Genomic DNA, 7,469 nt, shown 5'->3' with positions numbered 1-7,469 from the left:
GTGTCAAGGATTGGTTCTTGGCCATGGGGTGGGTCTCAATTTTGTCCAGTCATTGGTTGGCCATTCCTTCAGACTGCTCTGTCTTTGTTCCTGCACATCTTATAGGCAGGACACATTTTGGGTCAAAGCATTTGTGGGTGGGTTGCTGTCCTTATCCCTCCTCTGGGAGTCCTGGGGGGCAACAGGAAGTGACCATTTCAGGATCCATATCCCCCACTGTTAGGAGTCTCATTACCTATAGTACCCTTATAACACCTTGGGGCCTTGCCCCTCATCCCACTCTCTGGCATGACCTAGAGAAGTCCACCCCTGCCCACCACTGATTTCTGTTGTCTCTTCCCTGCTCTTCCTACATCTGATTTCCCCTCCTTCTTACCCCCCTACTTCCCTCTCACACCCATTTCCTTCCCTCATCCATCTTCAATATCCATTTTATTTCCCCTTTTGAGAAGGATTCAACTATCTTCTCTTGGACCATGCTTATTATTTGGCTTTTTTTGGGTCTGTGGATTATAACATGGTTTTCCTGAACTTTTTGGATAACATTCACTTATAAGTGAGCACATGCTATTGCATGTACTTTTGGATCTGGGTTATCTAACTCAGGATAATATTTTATAGTTCTAGGCCTTTGCCTCAAAACTCATGATGTTCCTGTTTTTAATGGCTGAATAGTATTCCATTGTGTAAATGAACCACATTTTCTTTATCCATTCTTCAGTTGAGGGACATCTAGGTTGATTACAATTTCTGGCTATTACAAATAAAATGGCTATGAACATAGTTGAGCAAGTGTCCATGTGGGATTGTAGAGTATCTTTTGGGTATATGCCCAGGAGTGATATAGCTGGGTTTTGAGGTAGAAATATTCCCACTTTTCTGAGAAATTGCCAAATTGTTTCGAGAGTGGTTGTGTAAGTTTGCCCTCCTACCAGCAATGTATGAGTGTTCCACATGTTCCACATACTCTCCAGCATGTGCTGTCCCTTGAGGTTTTGATCTTAGAAATTCTGATGTGTGTAAGGTGAAACCCCAGAGTCATTTTGATTTGTGTTTCTCTGATGACTAAGGACTTTGAACATTCCTTTAAGTGTTTCTTGGCCATTCATGATTAGCTCTGTACTCTTTTATTTTTTTAAATTGGGTTATTTAATTTGTTGGTGTCTAACTTCTTGAGGCCTTTATATAATTTGGATACTAGCCCTCTGTCAGATGTAGGGTTGGTGAAGATCTTTTCCCAATTTGTAGGCTGTCATTTTGTCCTATTGACAATGCCCTTTGACTTATAGATGCTTTTCAGTTTCATGAGGTCCCATTTATCAATTGTTGATTGTAGGGCCTGAACTACTGGTATTCTGTTCAGGAAATTGTCTCCTGAACCAATGAATTCAAGATTATCCATCACTTTCTATTCTATTCTATTCTATTGGGTTTGGTGTATTGGGTTTTATATTGAGGTCTTTCATCCACTTGGAATTGATATTTGTGCAGGGTAATAGATATGGATGTGTTTGCATTCTTCTACATGCAGATATCTTGTTAGAACAGCACAATTTGTTGAAGATGCTTTCCCTTTTCAATTGTATGGTTTTTTTCTTTGTCAAGAATGAAGTATCCATAGGTGTGTGTGTGTGTGTGTGTGTGTGTGTGTGTGTGTGTGTGTGTGTTTATTTCTGGATCTTCAGTTTGATTCCATTGATCAACCTGTCTATACCAATACTGTGTGGTTTTCACTACTATTGCTCTGTAGGAAAAAAAACTTTACAGGAGTTTTTAGATCCTATTTTAAAACAGGAAAAGAAAAAAAGAAAAAAGAAAAGAAAAAGAAACAGAAAACAAATCCACCATTGTCTGCAGAGTCCAGTTGCCAACCCTCCCTCTAGGCATCACGGACGAGGCTTCTGGGTCCTGTTACTTGCGCAGATTTGCTTGGTTGTTTAGCTGATGTCCATCCTTGCATTATAAGCATCCAGCTGTGTGTCCAATTCCTCTGCAGAAAGCTGCTGCTTTGAGTTCCTGCCGGTGCCTTTACCTCTTCTCCGGCTACCTCCACGTGTCCCTCTCCTGGAGCCACCATTACCAAATCCTCCAGAGCCACAGTTTCTTGTCATGCCGCCTCTGTTTATGCTTTGTGCAGGTCTTCGCTGTGTATCAGTCTGTGATATGACAAGCTGGATGTTCATAGGGCGGCCATCCAAGGGACACCATTGTACTGTTTCATAGCCTTCAGGGCATCTGCTTTCCATTCTAAGTGCACATCTGCGGTCCCTAAACTTCGTCCAGAGCTATCATAGTGCACAGCGGCTTTTTTCAATGTTCCAAATTCAGCAAAGAGTTCCTGGATATCCGCATCTGACACTCCGAAGTCAGGAATGGTGATACTTTCAGAAGTTCTTTTATTGTCCAGAATTGTTTTAGCTATCCTGGATTTTTTGTTTTTCCATATGAAGTTTAGAATTGTTCTTTCAAGGTCTGTAAAGAATTGTGTTGGAATTTTGATGAGAATTGCATTGAATCTGTAGATTGTTTTTGATAAGATGACCTTTTTTTACTATACTAATCCTAGCACTCCATAAGCATGGGAGATCTTCCCATCTTCTGATGTCTTCCTCAATTTATTCTTCAGAGACTTTAAGTTCTTGTCATACAAGTCTTTCACTTGCTTGATAAGAGTTACACCAAGGTTATTTTATATTATTTGTGGCAATTGTGAAGGGTGTTGTCTCCCCAACTTCTTTCTCAGCCCTTTCATTTATTTGTTTAAAGGAGGCTTACTGACTTCTTTGAGTTTAATTTTATATCTAGTCACTTTGCTGAAGGTGGTTATCAGCTGTAGGAATTATCTGGTAAAATTTGTGGAGTCATTTATGTATACTCTCATATCATCTGTGAATAGTGATACTTTGACTTCTTCCTTTCCAATTTGTATCCCCTTGATCTTCATTAGTTGCCTTGTTGTTCTAGCTAGAACTTTAAGTATACTGAAGAGGTATATAGAAAGTAGACAGTCTTGTCTTATCCCAGATTTTAGTGGAATTGCTTTAAATTTCTCTCCATTTAATTTGGTGTTGGCTATTGGTTTGATGTATATTGCTTTCAGTGTGTTTAGGTATGCACCATGCATCCTTGATCTCTCCAAGTCTTTTAACAAGAAGAGGTGTTGGATTTTATCAAAGGCTTTTTCAGTATCTAAGGAGATGATCATGTGTTTTTTCTTTCGATTTGTTTATATTGTGGAATACATTGATGGATTTTTTTTTATATTGAACCATCCTTGCATTTTTGCTTTGTCTACTTGATCATGGCAGATGATGTTTTTGATGTGTTCTTTGGTTTTGTTAGTGAGTATTTTATTGAGTGTTTCTGCATCAGTGTTCATAAGGGAAATTGGTCTGAAATTCTCCTTTGTTGAGTTTTTGTGTAGTTTAGGTATCAGGGTGACTGTGACCTCATTGAATGAATTTGGCAATGTTCTGTCTGTATCTATTTTGTGGAACAGTTTGAGCAGTATTGGTATTAGCTATTTTTTTAAAGTAGAATTCTGCACTAAACCCATCTGATCCTGAGCTTTTTTTGGGGTGGGGGTGGGGGTAAGGAGACTTTTAATGACCACTTCTATTTCCTTAAGGGTTATGGGACTGTTTAGATAGTTTATATAATCTTGATTTAACTTTTGTAATTTATATCTGCCTAGAAAATCATCCATTTCTTTTAGGTATTTCAACTTTCTTTGGATTTCCTTAGTGTCTATTGTTATGTCTCCACTTTAATTTCTCATCTTGTTAATTTGGGTACTGTTTCTCTGCCTTTTAGTTAATTTCACTAAGAGTTTGTCTATCTTGTTAATTTTCTCAAAGAACCAGCTCCTGGTTTTGTTGATTCTTTCTATTTTTCTCTTTGTTTCTAATTGATCGATTTCAGTCATGAGTTTGACTAGTTCCTGCCATCTACTCCTCTTGGATGTGCTTGCTTTTTTCCTTCAAGCTTTCAGGTGTACTTTTAGATCATTATTATGAGAATTCTCCATTTTCTTTATGCTTAGTGCTATGAATTTTATTCTTTGCACTGCTTTGATTGTGTCCCATAAGTTTGGGTATGCTTGCCTTCACTTTAATTGAATTCTAGAAAGTCTTTAATTTCTTTTTTTATTTCTTCCCTGACCCAGTGATCATTGAGTAGAAAGTTGTTCAGTTTCCATAAATATGTAGACTTTCTGTTGTTTCTGTTGTTGTTGAAGTCCGTCTTTAATCCACAGCGATCTGATAAGATGTAAGGTGCTATTTCAATCTTTTTGTATCTGTTGAGGCTTGCTTTATGTATGAGGTACTGTAAGTAAGGTATTTTCTTTTGTGTTTGGGTGAAATGTTCTATAGATATCTGTTATGTCCATTTGAATCATAACCTCCATCAATTTCATTATTTCTCTGTTTAGTTCTGTTTCAATGACCTGTCCATTGGTGAGAGTGGGGTATCAAAGTCTCCTACTATAATGGTTGGGATTCAGTGTGTAATTTAAGCTTCAGTAATGTTTCTTTTATGAATGTGGGTGCCCTTGCATTTAGGGCATAGATGTTTAGAATTGAGATGTCCTCTTGGTGGATTTTTTTTCTTTGATGCATATGAAGTATTCTTTCTCATCTCTTTTGTTTGTTTTTGATTGAAAGTCTATTTTATTAGGTACTAGAATAGCTACTCCAGATTGTTTCTTGGGTCCATTAGCTTAGAAAATCTTTCCCCAGGCCCTTTCTTTGAGGTAATATCTATCTTTGTTGCTGAGATGTGTTTCCGTTATACAGCAGAATTGGTCCTGTTTATGAAAACACCAAACGAATGAAGCTAACTATACTCAAGGAAACACAAAAAATAATTTCACACCATTAAATGAAAAAAAGAAAATCACACATACACACCACCACCACCACCACCACCAGCATCAAAATAACAGAATTAACAGTCCTTGGTCAATAATATATCTTAGCATCACTGGACTCAATTCCTCAATAAAAAGACACAACCACTCTGGAAATCAGTCTGGTGGCTCCTCAGAAAATTGGACATAGTATTGCCTGAGGATCCATCTATACCACTCCTGGGCATATACCAAAAAGATTCTCCAACATATAACAAGGACACATGCTATACTATGTTCATAGAAGCCTTATTTATAATAGCCAGAAGCCAGAAAGAACCCAGATGTCCCTCCACAGAGGAATGGATACAGAAAAACATGGTACATTTACACAATGAAGTACTACTCAGCTATTAGAAACAATGAATTTATGAAATTCTTAGGCAAATGGATGTGTCTGGAGGATATCATCTTGAGTGAGTTAACCCAATCACAAAAGAATACACATGGTATGCACTCACTGGTCAGTGACTATTAGCCCAGAAGCTTGGAATACCAAAGCCTGTTCCCCTGAAGACCCCACAGTCTGAATACCTCCCAGGATATCTGCTACATGCAGGGCAACAGCCTGCTCCTTCCACCAGGGCAGATCATCAGCTTGTCTACTCCTCTGAAGACCCCACAGTCTGAAGGCCTCCTGGGAGTTACTTACACAAGAAAAAAAAACCAAGAAATTAAATATCTCACAACAAAATCAAAAGGAGAGAATCACATACATAAAATGCCACCTACAAAAACAAACATAGTAGGAACTAACAATCATCTGTCTTTAATATCTCTTAATATCAACATACTCCATTCCCCAATTAAAAAAAAACTAACAGAAAAAAATTTAAAAAAATTAACATAAACTAACAGACTGGAAATGCAAGCAGGATCCAGCCTTTTGTCACATATAAGAAACACACCTCAATGACAAAGACAGACACTACCTCAGAGTAAAACGCTGGAAAAAAAGTCTTCCAAGCAAATGGTCCCAAGAAACAAGTTGAAGTTGCCATCCTAATATCCAATAAAATAGACTTTCAACCAATATCGAGTGAGATGGGGAGGGACATTTCATATTCATCAAAGGAAAAATCCAAGAGAAAGTCTCAATTTTGAACATCTATGCTCCAAATGATGGGTACCCAAATTCATAAAAGAAACTTTACTAAGGCTCAAAATACCCATTGAACCCCACATAATAGTAGTGGGAGACTTCAACACTCAACTCTAATCAATGGACAGGTCATTGAAACTGAAACTGAAGAGAGACACAGTGAAGCTAATAGAGGTTATGAAGCAAATGGATTTGACAGATATCTACAGAACATTTCACCCTAAACCAAAAGAATATACATTCTTCTTAGTACCTCATGGAAACTTCTCCAAAATTGACCATATAATTGGTCACAAAACAAGCCTCAACAGATACAAGATTGAAATAATCCCATGCATCCTATCAGATCACCATGCACTAAACTGGAAAATCTAGGTGAAATGGATAGTTTTCTAGGCAGATACCAGGTATTAAAGTTAAATCTGTATCAGATAAACTATCTAAACAGTCCCATAACCCCTAAAGAAATAGAAGCAATTCTGGGATAAAAATTTGGAGATGAGTAGGTGGCCTCATCCCCCAAACAGAGGCCTTGCCTAACCTCTGGATATGATATGGTGTCTACAGGTTCTTCCTCTCCTTTGTTGGGCATTTCAGCTAATCTCATCCCCACTGGGTCCTGGGATCCTCTTGCTTTCCTGTCAAATGGGACTTTCTGTGGCTACCTCCAGCTCTCCATCCCCCATTGCTACACACCTCTGTTCAATTTCCTGACCCTCTGTATGTCATCCTCATCTCCTCCCATACCTGATCCTGTCCTGTTTTGTTCCCTTCCCCTTTTCTCTTTCTCCCAAGTCCCTCTCTCAACCTCCTGTGAGTATTTTGTTCCTCTTTCTAAGAAGGACTGAGTCATTCACATTTTGGTCTTCCTTCTTCTTGAGCTTCATATTGTCTGTGAATTATATTATGGGTAAAGGAAATACTGGGACAAAGTGTGGAGCAGAGACTGAAGGGGAAGCAAGCCAGTAAGAAACATCTCTCCATGGCCTCTGCGTCAGTTCCTGCTTCCTGATCTGATTGAGTTCCAGTCCTGACTTCCTCTGGTGATCAACAGCAATGTGGAAGTAAGCTAAATAAACCCTTTCCTCCCCAATTTGCTTCTTGGTCATGAAAAATTAGGTAAAAAAGAAAAATTGGTACCAGCATAGTGGGGTATTCCTGTGACAACCTCACCATGTTTTGGGGAGGACTGTGGAAGGACTTTGGAACTTTGAGCTAGAAGAGCCACTGTTTGTTAAGAACTCTGTGGAATGTTCTGTAGGAGCTTGGAAGATCATGTTGAGAACAGTGCAGAAGATGGGGGCCTGGCTTGTGAAATTTCAGAAGGAAGATTAAAGACTCTTATCAGGGCCATGTTGTTTTTATTGTGAAGATTCTGTGGTTTTGGTTAGCTGGGGCAGAAGTGTCAGCTATGATTAACAAGATACCAGAACTACTAAAGTGAAAACTTTACAATTA

At 38.5% G+C, this 7,469-nt stretch overlaps 1 pseudogene; it reads right to left on the bottom strand.

The window, feature by feature from the left end:
- Positions 1–1,937: 1,937 nt before the first annotated feature.
- LOC116087821 overlaps positions 1,938–7,469 on the bottom strand; it is an 8,999-nt pseudogene continuing 3,467 nt past the window's right edge.

Source organism: Mastomys coucha, unplaced genomic scaffold (genome assembly GCF_008632895.1).
Source record: "Mastomys coucha isolate ucsf_1 unplaced genomic scaffold, UCSF_Mcou_1 pScaffold13, whole genome shotgun sequence".
Lineage (NCBI taxonomy): Eukaryota > Metazoa > Chordata > Mammalia > Rodentia > Muridae > Mastomys > Mastomys coucha.
Note: the sequence above shows the minus strand (reverse complement) of the source record. Positions and strands in the feature narration are given on the sequence as shown.